The 21,115-nt window shown below is 40.4% G+C and overlaps 1 long non-coding RNA gene across 1 annotated transcript in view; it reads right to left on the bottom strand.

Moving 5' to 3' along the window:
- Positions 1-21,115, bottom strand: part of LOC134677936 (uncharacterized) — a 50,739-nt gene that overhangs the window by 17,180 nt on the left and 12,444 nt on the right. The window lies entirely within an intron of this gene.

The following is a 21,115-nucleotide window of genomic DNA, read 5'->3' as shown; positions in this document are numbered from 1 at the left end:
TACAGTCTACACTTTAGTAGAATAGGTATACTTTTTTTAAATTACGTAATTCGTTTCTATACTAGTAAAAGTAAAAGTGACAATCGGAATTTTCTGAGGTAGTTCCTGTCAAAGGTTAGAGCGATTTTCCGCTCACAAAACTAAAATTTTACGCTTAAACTTAATATTAATGACACAAAAATACTCTATGTGACCTGTATTGATATAAGTTTCGGCGAAATTCGAGTTTGTTTAGTGAATGGTGCGTGTTTTAGAAAGTGGTTTTCGCATGTAGGATGTTTTGTTTATCGTCGATTGTGCTTGTTGAAGAGGTTTAGATGCCCTATTTAGAGTACAATAGCGTAATCTGAGACCTGAATAACTTGTGAGTATATCTCCTTCGATAATGCATGCATATTCATTTGTAAATGTTGTATTATAGATCGTCTTTGTCTCATTTTACCTAATTGTGGTGACACTGGTGAGTACTGAGTAGTAACGGATTTCGACCGTAACGAACGACGGATTTTATCACATTTCAAAAACACATTGCCTGTTTTTTATATGCTGTATATATGTCACAAATACTATACCAGTTTAAAGTACAGGTACAACATCAGTGTATAGTATCAGTGTAGTAGTAGTATAGTAGTGTAGTGTGTAGTAGTATTCAAATCTACTTTTAACATCAATATGCTGTATGAAACTTAGATACTTGTGAGCAGACACAATGTTGATTTGTTAGTTTTATAATTGGAATGGACTATACTTATGATACTTAATGATTTTTTACTGGTTGAAGTCTTTATTGTGAGATTCAATGGTACTTATGTTAATAGTAATAAGTTATAATTCTTTATTTGAGACAGTAAATTAAATTAAATTTTCTACCCTTCTTGCATATTTTATTCCTGTCTGCGTCCCACTTATTGGCAAAAGGCCTTATGTCAATAAGGCAGAATTAAATACATAAACAAGATGTTGTACCAACAGTAATAACTTATGTAGTTAGTTATAGTTAAGTAGAGAGTAGAAGGTCATTATTACAATACCTATTTACCTACCTATTCATAAAATTGCCAACTGCCTCATTTTTTAGGGTTCCGTACCCAAAGGGTAAAACGGGACCCTATTACTAAGACTTCGCTGTCCGTCCGTCCGTCTGTCCGTCCGTCTGTCACCAGGCTGTATCTCACGAACAGTGATAGCTAGACAGTTGAAATTTTCACAGATGATGTATTTCTGTTGCCGCTATAACAACAAATACTAAAAACAGAATAAAATAAAGATTCAAGTGGGGCTCCCATACAGCAAACGTGATTTTTGACCAAAGTTAAGCAACGTCGGGCGTGGTCTGTACTTGGATGGGTGACCGTTTTCTTTTTGCATTTTTTCCGATTCTTTTTTCTTTATGGTACGGAACCCTTCGTGCGCGAGTCCGACTCGCACTTGCCCGGTTTTCAATTGTTTGATAAGCAATTTGTATGTTGATTTAAAGCAGGGGCTCCAAACCCTGACCCGCGGGCCATATCTGGCTTGCTAACACCCAAAGGTAGTGCCCACAGGAGCCAACAGTAGCAACCAGACAGCCTCCCCCAGCGCCAAAACCGCGGGGCCTGTGCACAAGTTTCTGAGTCGCAATATGGCCCTTAAATAAAAAAGTTTGGAGATCCCCGATTTAAAAAAGAAGAATAAGAATTGTTCCAATCCAAAACAACAAATAAACAAATCAAAACAAAGTTACCCCAAAACCAAAGGTATATTGACTAAATTTAACTGTCATTTTAGTCTAAATTTAGTGTCATTGTAATACATACAAATTATGGCCAATTATGGCTAAGAAAGCTGATGGCAGCTGAAAGTAAAGAGAAAAAAAAAATTGTCTCTGCAATATAAAAAACAATTTAGACAACAATTAATCAGTGTTCATTTAAGATTCTTATGCGCCTATAATCTTGATATTGCTAATCAAATCTTAGTTTAACATTGATTGATTATATGTATTAATTCTTTTTATCACTACTTCATTGATTCCAAATTTCAAGCCTCATTGAAATTTTGGTTAACACTTTCAATGCCAGGTGCCCCATTCCCAACACAAAATGAATGGTACTGCTGTGTTCTTGGCAGCAAATGTGTTAATTCTAGTAGATTTAATGCAACTTATCCAACCAAGATAACTAATCTATTTATGTGACTCAGTAACAAGCAAATCCTTAATTATGTAATATCTATATCTTGTTACTACAAATTCCATAATTTATTCAAATTTTTTTATTATTGTGTAATCTTGAATAATTACGGAGTGTGGATTTTTTAGTGAATTTTTAAAGTGACCATAATTTTTAAAGAACATGAGTTGGTTTTTTTTTTGTATTTTTATGATAACTGTTATGTCTATCATCCGTTTACGGCTTGACGTCGAATTCTGGGACACCCTGTATACTTATTGTATCTTGACGCTTGTCTTGACGACCGGTCTGGCCTCGTGGATAGTAACCCTGCCTGCGAAGCCAATGGTCCTGGGTTCGAATCCCAGTAAGGGCATTTATTTGTATGATAATACATATATTTGTTTCTGAGTCATGGGTGTTTTCTATGTATTTAAGTATTTGTAGCCTTCTTGCCTTCTTGAGCTTACTGTGGGACTTAGTCAATCTGTGTAAGAATGTCCTATAATATTTGTATTTATATCTATGCTTAGAGCATTTAGTAACTGCCTTGGCTGTCATTTTCTTTACAAAATAGTCTGCCGATTTTTACGGAGGAGGGGCACGTCAAATGAATGGCTATTTGTACATGATTTCTATGTAATATACAAATAGCCATGCCAGCTAAACGTCAGTCAATATAAAAGTTTGCACAATTGTGCAAGATTTTCGGCAGAAGTGGTAAGCTCTTAAAGGCAACTCCGTTTATTAAATGCTCTAAGTATCGTGCATGCATACCATAAGTATGCATACAACAAACGTGATTTTTTTGCCGTTTTTTGCGTAATGGTACGGAACCCTTTGTGCGCGAGTCCGGCTCGCACTTGGCCGGTTTTTTGACTTATATTATATTATACCGAAACTTGGATTGAACACTATTATTAACCCTATACATTATCTTTGTTGCAGAGGTCATTGCCCTTCGACAATGTCACACGAGGACCTGGCCCCCTAGCCAAGGTTACAATCGCTATCGCTTCGACAACGAAAAGCATTATGTATCTCTATCACTCTTCCCCATTAGTGTGACAGTGACAGTTGCGTTTCGATCGCTACGGAGCGTTAGCGATTGGCATCTTGGCTACGCGGCCTGATTTGAATCGAGTAAAACACAGATAGCAACATGGCGGAGTGTAAGTTATCTATTACGTGATTAACTGATTACATATATCATTTATCTATCTACATATATCACTACACCTTATAAAACAAAGTACCCTGCCGCGTCTGTCTGTTAGTTTGTGTGTTTGTATGTTCGCGATAAACTCAAAATATTACTGAACATGTCTGTTGGTTAACTTGGTTAGAAAGAGACAGCCTTAACAGAGGTTACTTAGTTTTGTGTACAAGCAACTTTTCTTAACCTTGTGCAGCCCACCATGCAAAATTATAGCCCAGGAAGTTAGAATCTTGTTGTATTTTCAATTAGGTTGAATTTCGTTTGCTTGAAAAGTTTACGAGACAAATGAATTGCTCCCTACTTGATTTTTAATGAAGGTTGACAATTAATTGAAACTGAGTGTACATTCTAATGTACATTGGGCGGCATGAGGTTAAAATTTTTTTTTTTTTGGTTGCAGGTGAAACCACGGAAATGCTCGAAAAGCCATTAAAGTGAGTATCAAAATAGTTAAGTCTACTCAAATCTTATATTACAAATGTTATTTGTGTATTTTCCAAGCAAAGAGACCCACTTTTTAGCTTGCCATAAGGACGCTTTGACAGGTTATTCGTATAAAGATACAAGCAAATTTCATCCTTATGGTAAGCGACAAAGTCCTTTGACTATACTCTGTATCTTTAGGTATTTAAATAAAAGTAAACAAACAATTTGTAAATTTTCGGGTAGTTATAACATTTATTGGTTAACCGACCAAATACAAAACCGCCTGGATCTGTCACTGAACGACCTGACTTTAACCTACATTATTTGATCGTGTAATGTTTTCATCTACCCTCAACTGGCTTAAGGACCCATTTGAGGGTAGATTTTGTTTACTTTTATTTAAATACCTAAAGATACAGAATGCAGAGTATAGACTGACCATAGACTAGGAATCGTCTAGACCGAGTTTAGAGCAATTATTTCATGCAACCGATGATGCCAAAAATGCGGGGGTGCGCGGGACGAGGTGAGCGAAATCCCGTGCCGTGATTGGTCCGTTCAAAGACACGGATGTCACACAAAGACACTTTTGACTCGAACATGGAGTAAAATTACCGTATGCGTGGCAGAGGGGGTAGCGCGACAATGCTCAGTCTATAAGATGTTTTGTCTGTGAGACTGACACATTTATTGGTGCTATCGATGTGATTATTAAAGCGCCTGTCGTATTTGTCAGAGCAATAAATTTACGATAAACATGATTGCTATAAAACAGAGAATAGGCGCTGTTTTTAATGAATGTGAGTACAATATATTCGAAGGTCACTAACTACTCGGTAACTTATAAAAACGTATATCCGGTTAAAGTTTTAGATCGTGAATTTCAACCAACAATAACACGGAGTAGAGATTGTGATATACGGACGGACTGACGGAATGTGATATGTGACGTTCCACGATTAAAGGTACCTTATGGCGGCTGGTGCTTACGTCGCATAGCGCCGCAATAATATTGGAGCGGCGTTAACAGCCATAAGGTATCTTTACCCGTGGGACATCATACATCATATATGTGTTTAGAACCAAATAATTTCTTGTTTGTTATCACTTTTCATGAGATACAGCCTGATGACAGAAAGACAGACAGACGGACAAAGGAGTCTTAGTAATAGGGTCCCGTTTTTACCCTTTGGGTACGGAACCCTAAAAATCAGGACAGAGACATATTTCACAGGTATATGTTTTGTTATACAGATATAGTCACACCAATAAAAGTCTGCAGCGGATTTGATAGCCCGCTCAGTGGAAGTGTTATTTATACGTCATAATTTCATAGAAGTTTGACGTTTAAAATGACACTTGCACTGCGTGGGCTATCAAAATCGCTGCAGACTTTTTACGGTCTAACTATACAGACATTAACTGCAGTAGGTACACAGAAATAGTATTTTATACAATCGTGATATAATAGAGAGCTTTTCAGTCGAGTACCGTATTTTACTACTACCGTACTTTAAACTAGTAGAATCATACAAATAAACCAAACCAAAAGTATACACAGCTAAGATACACGAGCAGCCGCGATACCTTCATACTGGGATGCGCCCCGGCCGCGCCCGGCGCGCTGGTCAACGACACCTTCTCGTAACTCATGAGGCCCTGGTACTTGCTCCGCGCTAAGTCAAATATTTAGACAGTTGTTTTCTCGATTTTGGCCACCGTAGCCTATGGAGACTAACAAGCAACACTAAGTGGTTTTCGTAGTCTATGGATGTTGCTATTTTAAGGATGTCACATGCGCGTTTCTGACTGATGAACCAACTGTTTTCTACTATACAACCTAAAATAAATAATTAATTTGAGCTTTGGTTTTGTTTCGTCCTGTTGATCGCGGAGAGCTGTGATTGGTCAATTTCATTATAGTTGACTAAACTGTATCGTAATGAATATTATAGTTGAGTTGGGAGCCCATACATTAAAAATACCCTATTGAAGTTTGGTATAAGAAATCTTAATTCAAGAATTATAGTCGACGAGTAGGAAAAGAACTTAATTTATTTTATCATACCATAACAAAGAAAAACTAGTAACAAAATTACAAACCATTTTAAGTCTTAGCTACTTATGTTTAAAATTGACAATCATTTTGATATCTCATTCCGATCTTAATAGGATCTTTAACAAACAAATCATTTTCGACTCTAATCACTTGTTAATACGACACAAATCACCTTGATATTGTAGAGTCATGTATTTACACTCCTTTAAGTAAATTAGAACGTTAAAGGAATGATAATAGAGTTGATATTCCATTGTGAGATGTGTATGAGATTGTAAGGAATTGCTAAGTGCTTGAATGGGTTGTGCGTAATAGTTTTAGTGATGTGACGATTGCAAGTTTGTCGATATTTTGTCATGTTCCGGTTTTGCAAGTTTTTGCTATCTATCTATCTAATACCTTAAACGAGCAATTCTTGTTTATTTATATTTATATATGTCGGCGGCCGATCGTAAGATCAGGCATATCGTGAAATTCCTAGGCATATCGTGTAACGTGAAAATCTTTGACTCGTTCCCTGAATCGACGGAGCCCCGCTAATTTCTAGGCAGTTTGCCCTTCGGGCATCTGAAGCAACCTAACGAACCTATCTTACCTATATATTGGTTTAATGTGACTATCGTCAAAACTTTACACAGGAACATTACGATCTGCCTGATCTTACGATCGGCCGCCGACATATATATATTCCGGGGATCTCGAAAACGGCTCTAACGAGTTCGATGAATTTTGCTATATGGGGGTTTTGGGGGCGGTAAATCGATCTAGCTAGGCCTTATCTCTAGGAAAACGAGCATTTTTGAGTTTTTATATGTTTTCCGAGCAAAGCTCGGTCTCCCAGATAATCTGTGATTATTATAGCATCTCATCAAAGTTAAATAATTAATTAATTACTGGTTTACTTTTGTTGTACATTTTTCTATGTTTATTACCTTGGGTAGGTACATGTTTGATTAATGTTTTCGTAAACTAAAATGGCGACCTCACAACTGAGCGCCTAGCCAAGATGCCCATCGTTTGCGCTGTAGCGAACGAAACGCTAATGGGTCTCTATCGCACTTATATGTAAGAGTGATCTTGGCCCTCTGATAACTTATCGATTTACGATTTTTATTTATTATTAGTATATTATTTACTATTAGTATTAATACTTAGACTCTTTGACTGCCTTGCAAAATACTCTGTTTTCAAGCGTTTTCCCATTAATAGTGTTTATCATATTAGGCGTCTAGTTCGTGTCTTCTCTACTTAGAGCTTACTGGAGACGCCTTGGCTGTCGTTTTCTGTACAAAACAGTCTGCCTATTTTTGCGGGGGCACGTCAAATGTATGGCTATTTCTACATGATTTGGACGTAACGTAGTATAAATAGCCAAAGTTTTCACAATTTTACAAGGTTTTCGGCAGAGGGGTAAGCTCTTAAAGGCGACTCCGGTTATTAAATGCTCTAAGCTTCACTATGATTGATCGACTTACTCAATAAATATGGTCGATTATTTATCTGCTTTACCCAATTTAATAAAAACACATGTTACTCAATCAACATAATATGTTTTCTGAGCGTTTCTTTTATTTTTTGTCATTTTTATATATCAGATCAAAAGCGCTCGCGATCCTGACTAGAAAAAACACAAAAGTGGCAAAAAAGGTCACAATATATAAAAATGGCAAAAAATAAAACAAACGGTCTTCCATCGATATCGACTGTGCGCACCTCTACTTCCATTGAGCGCGCCCCACAGCCTCAGTTCCATCGTTCGGCCGCGCCGTTACCACGTCTCGCTTTCCCGAAGCGAAAGTTTTCGAACTTCGAACGTCGCGATTCGAATTTCGAAATCCGTTCGGAAACATGTGACATTGTGTTCGTGTTCTTGATATGTTTGTAAGTTTTGTGTGTGTGTAAGCTCTTTGGTTTATTTGTGATGTTAAAATTGTGTGGTTGATCTTAATGTTGAATAACTTGAATAGGTACCTAGAGTTAGACCAAGAAAAGTCTGCAGCGATTTTGTTCACCCACGCAGTGCAAGCGTTATTTTAAACGTCAAACTTCTATGAAGTTATGACGTATAAATAATATTTCCACTGCGTGGGCTATCAAAATCGCTGCAGACTTTTTTTGGTCTGACTCTACAATTCGTTTGCTGGTATATAGTAAAAGTAGATGCGAGAAAGAGTCTTTAGGTAGGGAACAACAATATTTATTAAAATTAATGCTATAGGTACTCTCTGATTAGTATTTTATCTGTTCTGCATATAAATTCTCTATGCTGACGACCTCGCGAAAAGCTTCATAAGCTTAAAAAATAAAATATATCGTTGACTCATTATCGAGCGAAATTTGGGATTATGAACATTATAATAGCTTGATTTCTTATTAGAATATATAATTTACGTAGCAGTAGCCTGTAAAAACCAACTCACCCCTCTGTCATCCCTCCTCACCCCATTCATAACCCAACTGCCCTCGTAATCCCTACTCACCCCATTTTACGGGCCCTCTGTATGAATCTAGTATTAAACTGGATTGGGCATGAGTGGTGGGGGTAACTGGCAGAACTCCTTGTCACAGTCTCCCATTTTATTTGTTCCCCACCGTAAAAGCTCCTCTTCACGTTGGGCCAACGCCAACGCCAACGAGGGACGCATTTATGCGTTAGAGGGAGCAAGTGATATTGCTATATCATTCTACCGCATAGCTGCGTCCCTCGTTGGCGTTGGAGTTGCCCCAACGTGAAGAGGAGCCTTAAAAGCACACCCCGGACACTGGCGATCAAATGTATGAAACAAACGCGTTCCTACGCACACAGTCTAAGCTCGTGTAGGTGAACGCTTACCATGCTTGTGTGAGTGAGATAAGACGTCCTAGGGTTCCCTTCATTTTGTTGTCAAGTTCGATGACCTCAATGACTCAAAACTCATTGCGCGAATTAGGAAGAAATAAGAATCGTATTATGCTGTAAGGTGGGGATCTAAGCTCGATTTATACAATAGTTTCCTATTTTGAATCAGTATAAACGAAGTAACAAAATTTTTATAAGGAAATTCAGGCCACCAAAATATTACGTAAGTTGAAAATATGATTTTATGTTCATATAGATATTGTGTTGCTTTCAGTGTGATCTGATAGGTTTTGTAAATATTTGTTTAATATTTGAATATTTTACTCTGCGCACCGCGTCGTCGCGTCCTTGCCAGCCGGTAACTGTGAGGTAACCGAGAGCGGGTGGGCGGAACGGGAGGCAGGGAGTGTCCATACTGTACGTTAGTACTCTTTATTATACTGTGGTAAAAGTATGGATTATGGTGGGCAACAAATAATTAGATCATATTGTCGCATTGCGTACGTTTTGTCCCTCACGGAGGCACACGTATACCACTTCTATAGGATCCTACCTTCTATCAGGCGTGGCTTACTCCGCGATTTCGTCGCTTTGCTACAGGTAGCTAAAAGTACATCTGTTCCACCCCAATTTTGGGGAAAGCCATAAGCCGCGCGTAGCGCTGTCGCCACTTAGCGGCCATAGCTGTGCTAATCGTAACAGACCCGCTTTGTTAGAGAGTGAGTTTTCTGTACCTAGTACTATTTTTTTTTTTGGGACAATCTTACACAAATCGACCTAGCCCTAAACTAAGCAAAGCTTGTACTATGGGTACTAGACGACGATATACATACGTATATAGATAAATACATACTTATATACATAGAAAACAGCCATGACTCAGGATCTACAGGGTGTCCCAGAAATCGACGTCAAGCCGTAAACGGATGATAGACCAAGTCATAACAGTTATCATAAAAATCCAAAAAAAAAATCCATCTCATGTTTTTTAAAAATTATGGTCACATTAAAAATTCACTAAAAAATCCACACCCTGTAATGGTTCGTTAACTGTTGTTACTACAAATTCCATAATTTATTCTAATTTTTTTATTATTGTGTAATCTTGAATAATTACAGGGTGTGGATTTTTTAGTGAGTTTTTAAAGTGACCATAATTTTTAAAGAACATGAGTTGGATTTTTTTTTGTTTTTTTATGATAACTGTTATGACTTGGTCTATCATCCGTTTACGGCTTGACGTCGAATTCTGGGACACCCTGTATGTTCATCACACAAATAAATGCCCTTACCAGGATTCGAACCCGGGACCATAGGCAGGGTCACTACCCACTAGGCCAGACTGGTCGTCTATTTTTTCTGTGCTTCTATGGCCTTCTGGTGTTCCGGCGGCTCGGTGCGTATTCGACAAATACTACGCATCAGTGATTAGATTGCGTTACCGGTAGGGCTTGGTCGACCGAGTGGAGCGAGATAGAGATGCCCCGAATAGTAGTTTTGGCCGAATACTGAATATTCGGCCGAATACTGAATCATCATCATCATTTCAGCCTATATACGTCCCACTGCTGAGCACAGGCCTCCTCTCATGCGCGAGAGGGCTTGGGCTATATAGTCCCCACGCTAGCCCACTGCGGATTGGGGACTTCACATACACCTTTGAATTTCTTCGCAGATGTATGCAGGTTTCCTCACGATGTTTTCTTTCACCGAAAAGCTAGTGGTAAATATCAAATGATATCGAATACTGAATATTCGGCCGAATACTCGTATAGGTGCAAAAGATATTCGGCCGAATAGTAATTGGAGTAAAAGAGAAAGATCCCCGCAATTTGCGAATTTCGGTTATCGCGGTACCGCCTTATCAGACGAAATGTTCGAAAACTTAGAAACGGCAATTTTTAGGGTTCCGTACCCAAAGGGGAAACGGGACCCTATTACTAAGACTTCGCTGTCCGTCCGTCCGTCCGTCCGTCTGTCACCAGGCTGTATCTCACGAACCGTGATTGCTAGACAGTTGAAATTTTCACAGATGATGTATTTCTGTTGCCGCTATAACAGCTAATACGAAAAACAGAATAAAATAAAGATTTAAGTGGGGCTCCCATACAACAAACGTGATTTTTGACCAAAGTTAAGCAACGTCGGGAGTGGTCAGTACTTGGATGGGTGACCGTTTTCTTTTTGCATTTTTTCCGTTTTTTTTTTGCTTTATGGTACGGAACCCTTCGTGCGCGAGTCCGACTCGCACTTGCCCGGTTTTTTTTCGTAATCGTGGTTGGTGACATAGTAAAAGTATGTTCAACATGACCTACATATTTGCCTCGTACAGTTAATTGAACGTTGATAAAAACACTGTATTAATTAATCGCATCCTACTTTTCATCGTATGATCGGTACTATCAGTATTATCTATTACTAGCTATTGCCCGCGACTTCGTCTGCGGCGTGGAGTTAGTAATTTGGGCAGCTTATTTTTACCCAATCTGCTTTTTAACGATTCCCCATATAAACTTCCACCCCCCTATCACCCCCTTAAAAGGAGATTTTAGGGATTAAAAACTACCCTATGTCCTTCCCCGGGACTCAAACTATCTCCATACCAAATTTCAACTATACCTAAATCGGTTCAGCGGTTATTGATTGCCCATACAAATTTCCACCCCCCTTTTCACACCCTTAACGGGTGAGTTCTGAGATAAAAAGTATCCTATGTCCTTCTCCGGGACTCAAACTATCTTCATACCTAATTTCAAGTAAATCGGTTCAGCGGTTTAAGCGTGAAGAGGTAACAGACAGACAGACAGACACACTTTCGCATCTATAATATAAATAAATACACACCCTTAACGGGTGAGTTCTGAGATAAAAAGTATCCTATGTCCTTCTCCGGGACTCAAACTATCTTCATACCTAATTTCAAGTAAATCGGTTCAGCGGTTTAAACGTGAAGAGGTAACAGACAGACAGACAGACAGACACACTTTCGCATTTATAATATATATAATAATATAATAATATATAATAATATAATAATATAATAATAATAAATATAATTGGGTATTTAGGACGAGGGTATTAGACGGTCGGTGAAGGAGCGCTTTTTCAGTCGGCTCACAAAAGTCCTTAACAGTCTTTTGTCAGGAGGCAACAAAGTGCGCGCCTTCAACGCCTGGGTAATGCCCCTACTCACATACTCCTTTGGCATACTAAGGTGGACTCAGACCGAGCTGGACGCCCTGGATCGCAGGGTCCGATCACTGCTCACCACACATCGCATGCTACACCCCCGCTCGTCAGTTATGAGATTGTACATCCCACGGAAGTGTGGAGGCCGAGGCTTCCTAAACGCCAAGGATCTCCACAACCGCGAGGTGTACAATCTCAGGAAATATTTCCTTAACAACGAGTGTGGGATGCAATGAAGTATTTGAACAAATTAAATTATTTCCAGGAAATATTTTAATTTGTTTTTATCAAGTAGAAACACTACTATATAAATTATAAACTGAAATAAATGTCATATACTAAGAAAAAGTGACCAAGGCCTCCAGTGCCCCAGGCTGGAATCGAACCAGCGTCCTCTGCTATCGCGGCAGGTGCCTGAACCACTCGGCCACCGGGGTCACAGAGACGTTAGTCAAATTTTCCAAGTATATGCACTTTTTTACTGAAGGCTTGTGGCGCCCCCTAGCCATCTCTAAGGTAGAACAGTATGGTTCGAACCCTTCTAGCTGGATCATTCCCATGATGATACCGAGCTAGCGAGAGAGATGGCGCTGCCCATCAATACAATGAAGTATTTGAACAAATTAAATTATTTCCAGGAAATATTTTAATTTGTTTTTATCAAGTAGAAACACTACTATATAAATTATAAACTGAAATAAATGTCATATACTAAGAAAAAGTGACCAAGGCCTCCAGTCCACCTTACCTCCCTTACCTTACCTTGTTCTACCTTAGAGATGGCTAGGGGGCGCCACAAGCCTTCAGTAAAAAAGTGCATATACTTGGAAAATTTGACTAACGTCTCTGTGACCCCGGTGGCCGAGTGGTTCAGGCACCTGCCGCGATAGCAGAGGACGCTGGTTCGATTCCAGCCTGGGGCACTGGAGGCCTTGGTCACTTTTTCTTAGTATATGACATTTATTTGAGTGTGGGATGCATCGTGATGTGGTGGCAGTAGATAGGAACCTCACGCCGCTTTCCTTGGCAAACGAGAACTGGCGCAAACCTGTGGTACTAAGTACTGCGGATCGCAAGGCGGCATGGGAGAGTAAGGTGCTACACGGGCGGTTCTACAAGGCCCTCACGGGACCCGATGTGGACCTGCTCGCGTCGGTGAACTGGTTACGATTCGGGGACCTCTTCGGAGAAACCGAGGGTTTTGCCTGTGCAATTGCAGACGAAGTGATGATGACGAACAACTATCGGAAATATATCCTGAAGGACGGTACGGTCGACATTTGTCGGGCATGCCGCCGTCCCGGAGAGTCACTCAGGCATATCATTTCCGGTTGTTCTCATCTTGCTAACGGCGAGTACTTGCACAGACATAATCTCGTAGCCAGGATTATTCACCAGCAACTTGCCCTTCTATATGGCCTTGTGGACCGCGAAGTACCGTACTACAAGTACTCACCTGCGCCTGTTCTCGAGAATGGTCGTGCCACGCTCTATTGGGATCGATCTATCATCACTGACAGGACTATTGTAGCCAATAAGCCTGATATTGTGATAATAGATCGACCGCAACGTCGGGCCGTGCTCGTTGACATCACCATCCCCCATGATGAGAATCTCGTGAAGGCCGAGAAGGACAAGTCCAGTAAGTACCTAGACTTGGCTCACGAGATAACCGCCATGTGGGATGTTGATTCGACGATCATTGTCCCGATAGTCGTTTCAGTGAACGGTTTAATAGCGAAGAGTCTCGACCAACATCTCGAGAGACTCTCGCTAGGTGGTTGGATCAAGGGACAGATGCAGAAGGCGGTGATCTTGGACACGGCGCGGATAGTACGTCGGTTCCTCTCTCTGCAGCCCTGACCACCGGTAGCTTGGGCCTTGCCCCGCTGCTGGCGGCACCCTAGGTTAGGTTTTTTATAATGTGTTTATATGTATTTTTTATTGTTTTGTAAGTGTTTTTATATTTTACTTTTATATTCATATTATAAAAACCCTAGCCTAAGAGAAATGATGAATAAAGAGAATAAATATAATCAGTTGCTTAAAGTGTGGACGCTATCATGTCTATCATGAGATACCTACTTGATATCGCCAAGGCAATTAAAGGGTTATAAACTTGTCAGTAGCAGTACCCTTTTTTACTCCACTCTGATTTTCCTTGACACTTTAAAGACCACTTTTCCTCAAGAATATTATGCAAAACTCTGCATAGAGGGCGCCATCACCATCCATCACCATCTGGGGGTCTACCGCGAAACAAGAAAAACCGGGCAAGTGCGAGTCGGACTCGCGCACGAAGGGTTCCGTACCATAATGCAAAAAAACAAACAAAAAAAAAAGCAAAAAAAAACGGTCACCCATCCAAGTACTGACCACTCCCAACGTTGCTTAACTGGTCAAAAATCACGTTTGTTGTATGGGAGCCCCATTTAAATCTTTATTTTATTCTGTTTTTAGTATTTGTTGTTATAGCGGCAACAGAAATACATCATCTGTGAAAATTTCAACTGTCTAGCTATCACGGTTCGTGAGATACAGCCTGGTGACAGACGGACGGACGGACGGACGGACGGACGGACGGACGGACAGCGAAGTCTTAGTAATAGGGTCCCGTTTTACCCTTTGGGTACGGAACCCTAAAAACGAAATTTCGTTATATAACCTCTCTATTACTCTTGCATATTCGAGCGATAAAGAGGCAGATAAATAAATTTCGATTTTCGCGTTTCCCGGTAGGCCCTTGTTAACAAACCGCTTTGATGCATCAAAAAACAGTATGTATAAGTTACTCTATGGTTTACTAGCTAGCTTAGTGCTGCACTCTGGCGGCAGAACATTGCAGTAATACCCACTATAATCAATGTGTTAAAATAGAGAACTGTTTCTCGAGACGCCAGAGAAGTCTAATAGAGAGCTCGGACAGGTTATTGCAAAAACAATTACGGTAACAGAAACGGACGAAAAATGGTTTCCAGCTTGCTGGGAACTAATTCGTCAAAGCGCTTTTTTTATCTAATAAAAAAAACCGGGCAAGTGCGAGTCGGACTCGCGCACGAAGGGTTCCGTACCATAAAGCAAAAAAAAAAACCGGCAAAAATGCAAAAAGAAAACGGTCACCCATCCAAGTACTGACCACGCCCGACGTTGCTTAACTTCGGTCAAAAATCACGTTTGTTGTATAGGAGCCCCACTTAAATCTTTATTTTATTCTGTTTTTCGTATTTTTTGTTATAGCGGCAACAGAAATACATCATCTGTGAAAATTTCAACTGTCTAGCTATCACGGTTCGTGAGATACAGCCTGGTGACAGACGGACGGACGGGCGGACGGACAGCGAAGTCTTAGTAATAGGGTCCCGTATTCCCTTTGGGTACGGAACCCTAAAAATAAATAATAAAAAAAAAATTTGACTGGCCTTATCAGAAGTTTATATGGTTAGCTATGGACTGGTCCATAGCTTCTACTAACTGCCTCAGTTAAGGTGGACTAAAATGTTAACAGAATGGTGGCCGCTTTCAAATGAAAGAAGCGCCTGGCGTCCGTTGGCTCGTTGGGTGGACGACATCCGGACTGCGGGTCACTTCTGGATGAGATTAGCTCAGGACCGGGACAAGTGGCGTACTAGAAGGGAGGCCTATGCTCAGCAGAGGGCGATAAAGGGCTGATATGATGACGATGATGATGATGCCTCAGTTAAATAGACCTATACATATTTACTATTTACACAACGGGACAGAGAGCGATTGGAGGCCTTTGAAATGTGGTGTTGGCGGAGGATGCTAAGGATTAGCTGGACAGAAAGGAAGACGAACGAAGAGGTCCTGAGCATGGCAGGAGAGAAGATACCTGTTAGACACAATAGCTAACAGAAGGGGCAAGATGGTTGGCCACTTGATACGGCACGACAGATTCTTTTTAAACATCCTGGAGGGCAAGATTGAGGGGAAAAGAGGCAGAGGAAGGCCCAGGCTCACATATCTCAGCCAAATAAAAGAGAAAGTTTCTGTCGTGTCGTACGAGGGAGTTAAAAGGCTGGCCCAGCAAAAAGAAGAGTGGCGATTACTCCACCGACAAGAGCATAGCTCTTAAATACTGATGATGATGATGACATATTTACTGCGTTGAACAAGTATTGCGTCTAAAATCTGAATAGATTCAATAAAAGTCAAGCGCGGGTTCACTGAATATCATTAACAATTTAATTAATCATTGTTACGAAACTAAATTATAGATTTATCATCACACTTGATCGTAAAAGGTGTTAGAGTTAGACCACAGAATAAATAATAGTACAGTCAAAGAATTTAATTTCCGACCTATTTCGTACTTTGTCACAGTGACAATCAATATGAAAGCCGCTAGAGACTTCATACGGTTGTCACTGTGACAAAGTACAAAATGGGTAGTAAATTAAATTCTTTGACTGTACTAGGTACAGAAGACTCACAGCAGTATTCGAACAATGAGATACGTCAAATACTAGATATTGAAACGATATGGATTAGATATGTCTGTGTCAATTAAGTGTCAAAATTGACATTTCTTCAAACAAAAACAAAAACGACACTTGTTTGACACTGACATATCTAATCCATATCGTTTCAATATTCTAGTATTTGACGTATCTCATTGTTCGAATACGGCTGTCAGTCTCTAACAAAACGCGTCTGGCCACGTAGCCAAAATGCCAATCGCTTACGCTCCGTAGCGATCGAAACGCAACTGTCACGGTCGCGCTAATATGGAAGAGTGATAGAGAGACATAATGCTTTTCGTTGTCGAAGCGATAGCGATTGTAACCTTGGCTAGGCCGGCTGTTACGATCAAAACAGATATGGCCGCTAGGTGGCGACAGCCCCACGCGCGGCTTATGGCTAGCCACCAAAATTGGTGTGGAACGGATGTACTTTTAGCTACCTGCAGCAAAGCGACGAAATCGCGGAGTGAGCCACGCCTGGTTAGACCAAGAAAAGTCTGCAACGATTTTGATAGCACACACAGTGCAAGTGTACACACATACACGTGTGACTGGCCTCAGATTAATCTATTTTTATCTGTAAATCAAATTGCCAACGCAATATACCCCAAATGTTATTTACGCCGGATTTAATTTTAATTACTATCATTATTTATCGCCTAATCTTTGTTAAAAACTGATCATTTAGCTTTGATCGAGGCGCTGTCTACGATAATACTATATCTGTGATTTGGGACCTTGAAAATATGTTGTTTCACAGATAACTAGTTTTTTAAACTAGCTACTAATGGGGCATTTTCTATGAAAAGGGACCTTATTGTCGATGACGCTTACGCCGCACAGCGTCGAGCGGCATTGTATTTATATCGGAGCATCGTCAATAATGGCGTAAGCGCCATTGACAATAAGATCCCTTTCATAGATAACGTCACAAATATAGCTACGGCGACAGTGCTTGTTTAGATGTTTTTGAGCACCTCTGCCGCTCCGATATGTTTAAAGGCCAAGCCACACCGGCTGCGTGTGTGTGTGTGTGTGTGTGTGTTGGAGCCGCGCACGCACATATCACGCAAGCGGTGTGTCGTCTCTCATAAGGAACTGTACATTACAACGCGCACGCACTCGGTGTGCACAGGCATTAATGGTGAATTGGCGATTGTATTCTTTCTTTTGTCTCGACGACCGGTCAGCCTGTGAAGCCGATGGTCCTAGGTTCGAATCCCGGTAATGGCATTTGTTTGTGTGATGAGCACAGATATTTGTTCCTGAGTCATGGATGTATACTATGTATTTAAGTATTTGTATATTATATACATATATCGTTTTCCGAGTACCCACAACACAAGCCTTCTTGAGCTTACCGTGGGACTTAGTCAATTTGTGTAAGAATATCCCTATAGTATTTATTTATTTGGACCCGGGTATGTCCTTAAACTACGTCCAAGACCACCGGTGGACGGGCAGCAGCGTCTCTCAAATTCGGTGTACTCGACTGCGATCGCCAACTCGCCTGCCAAGCGTGGCGATTATGGCATTCACCCCCCATAAGGGGGAGGCCTATGTTCAGCAGTGGACGTCTTATGGCTGAGATGATGATGATGATTTATTTATTTTGTTGAAAAATATAAAAGTAGTAAAAGTGCGCGCTTGATCAGCGCCAGATCTCATCGCTCGCTTTTACCAGTTTTACTTCGTTCGGTAACTCGACTTTCACCCGCGAATTGGAGCGGTGGCGTAACCGATTGTAAACGTTTAACGTGGTATTATCAGCTCTATGTTACTTCGAGTAATATAAATAAATAAATATTTGGGGACAATCGTATACAGATCGACCTAGCTCAAACCTATAATATAAGTTATATATTATAATATAAGATAGGCTTGAATTTGACAAAATTCTTATATTTACAGTACAGTAAAAAAAAATCGATGAGGCTTAGCAATTTTGGTACCACAATACAAAGATTAGATAACCTAAATTTTTTTTTATTAAAATCGATATTCATGCAGCATACTTTTTAGGGTTCCGTACCCAAAGGGTAAAACGGGACCTTATTACTAAGACTCCGCTGCCCGTCCGTCTGTCACCAGGCTGTATCTCACGAACCGTGATAGTCAGATAAATGAAATTTTCACAGATGATGTATTTCTGTTACCGCTATAACAACAAATACTAAAAAGTACGGAACCCTCGGTGGGCGAGTCCGACTCGCACTTGCCCGGTTTTTAATTCCGATTTGTTGATTTCATATGGAATGGTTTGTTACATTCATTTTGAATGACCATGTAGAATCTTCGCAAATCTTCGGAAGGCGGCTGGCAAGAGCTGGATCAGAGTTGCCGCAAATCGTGCTTAATGGCGTGCAATAGAAGAGGCCTATGTCCAGCAGTGGACGAGACGAGAGTAGGCTGATGATAATGATGATGATGTAGAATCTATAACGATTTAAAGTTTAACCATTCCCACTTATCTGGTAATCGTTATTTGACCTGCTATCGACAGTATTAAAGAGTCTTCTCAAAACGGCTTATTTTTGTACGGTTTTCATAGATAAATAAGCCCTTTTGAAAGATACTCTCTAATCTGGAAGATAAACAGTTTACATAGTGATAGTTGTTATCATTTAGTTTCTAGAATACGTCCAAAGTATATTGACGTGTATCGCGTTATACTTTTATTTGTGTGATTTAATCAGTGCCACAGAATAAATAATAGTACTAGGTACAGAAGACTCACTCTCTAACAAAACGCGTCTGTCACGATCAGCACAGATATGGCCGCTAGGTGGCGACAGCGCCACGCGCGGCTTATGGCAAACCCCAAAATTGGGGTCGAACGGATGTACTTTTAGCTACCTGCAGCAAAGCGACGAAATCGCGGAGTGAGCCACGCCTGTCAGTGCGGTGATTGTCAACTAGACTTCATGACAAAATAGTGGTGAATGGAGAGATTTTTAGTTAATATAAAGGGGCCCACAGATTACCAGGTAGCCGGACTATGCCTGTCAGTTGTTCGGAGCTGTCAAATTTTGCGTTTAAAGGGGCCCACTGATTAACAGTCCGCCGGACGGTTTCGGCCTGTCAGTTAGAACAAAATTTTGACAGTTCCGAACAACTGACAGGCCGATACCGTCCGGCGGACTGTTAATCCGTGGGCCCGTTAACTGACAGGCCGATCGTTCGGCGAACTGGTAATCAGTGGGTCCCTTAAAAGTGTTTTGTTAGGTACAATAATAAATTCGGGATAGACCCGTCTATAATTGTGAGTTAATATGTTAACTGACAGGTCATACACCTTATTACAAAAGGCATAAGGTCCACAGTAGAGATGCACAGGTTATTCGGTTACTATCCGGTATCCAGCCTATCCGGCCGTGATTTTATTATCCGGCCGGATACCGGATAGTGACCTACTATCCGGCCGGATACCGGATAGCAAAATTGCTTGATTTCGGAGTAAACTAATTGGATTTAAGAAACAGTCTTGATCATAATCGTACTTGTTTATTATCTTAAAACAAAACAAAAATTCCACTGACTTGCACGCGCACTCATTTCGAACCTAGAAATGTGTCCGCGCGAACGTTCACTAAGAAAGAGGTCAAACCTGCAGAATGCGCACCTGTAAAACCGAAATGTAGGTATAGTTCCGCTGGCTGAATATTCGGCGGCCGGATACCGAATATTCGGCCGATGGTAGGGCCGAAAATCCGGTATCCGGCCAAACAACTATCCGTTGCGTCTCTAGTCAAGACGTCGGTAAATAAAGGTAATAAAATAAATTCGCGATAGACCCGTCTATAATTGCGAGTTAATATGTTAACTGACAGTTCGTGAACCTTATTACAAAAGGCATAAGGTCCACAGTTAGTGTGGTGTTTGTATGTAAACAAACGCGTGTGCAGTAGTGCCGGCTGCAACTCTTACGAGTGCCTTATCAAATCTCTAATCACTGAAGATATCACGACAAGGGCTCTTTAGTGACGACTAAATAACTCTGAGCGCGATCGTGTAATTTGTAACGTTTTCAAGTGTTTAAATGTTTCTCTATCCTTGTGCCGCCCAATGTACATTAGGATGTACACTCAGAATATCAACCTTAACTAACATTGTGGACGCCAATGACCGATATATCCGCGCCGCAGGTTCAACGCCAAAGACTGATTAATCGGTCACAGACCACAGAGCAACATAGACCTACGTGCTTACGCATAAAGTTCAATTTTAGTTTTGACACTTCGGAGACGTGGAGTCCGAGCTCGGAGTTACTCCGAACGTCCGAGTGACAGCTTTTGTGTTTGACACGGCGTCAAAAAGCTTAAAAGCATTTCATTTGTCTCGTAAAATTTTCGAACAAATCAAATTGAACCCAATTGAAAATACAACAAGGTTCTAATTTCCTTGGCTATAATTTTGTATGGTGGGCGACGCGAGGCTATACAAACGACCGCTTCTCTATAGAGCTTCTGTATAATACAAGCCATAGAGTAATATAAAAGAGTGGTAACTCCATACATCAGTTTTCTTGCCAAAACGCGAGTTATTTCGTAGTCGTTCATGAGCTTTTCTTTAATTTTTTGCCATTTTTATATATTGTGATCTTTTTTGCCACTTTTGTGTTATTTCTAGTCAGGATCACGTCCCTTTCCATCCTTCTAGGAGAAAAAAAGTGTCCTAAAATTTCCATCCGTTTTTCAAACTTTCCTTTTTGTTACCGCCATACAAAGTATATGGGGAAATGGTAACACAATA

Source organism: Cydia fagiglandana, chromosome 27, assembly GCF_963556715.1.
Source record: "Cydia fagiglandana chromosome 27, ilCydFagi1.1, whole genome shotgun sequence".
Lineage (NCBI taxonomy): Eukaryota > Metazoa > Arthropoda > Insecta > Lepidoptera > Tortricidae > Cydia > Cydia fagiglandana.
This window is presented reverse-complemented; position numbering and strand designations above follow the sequence as displayed.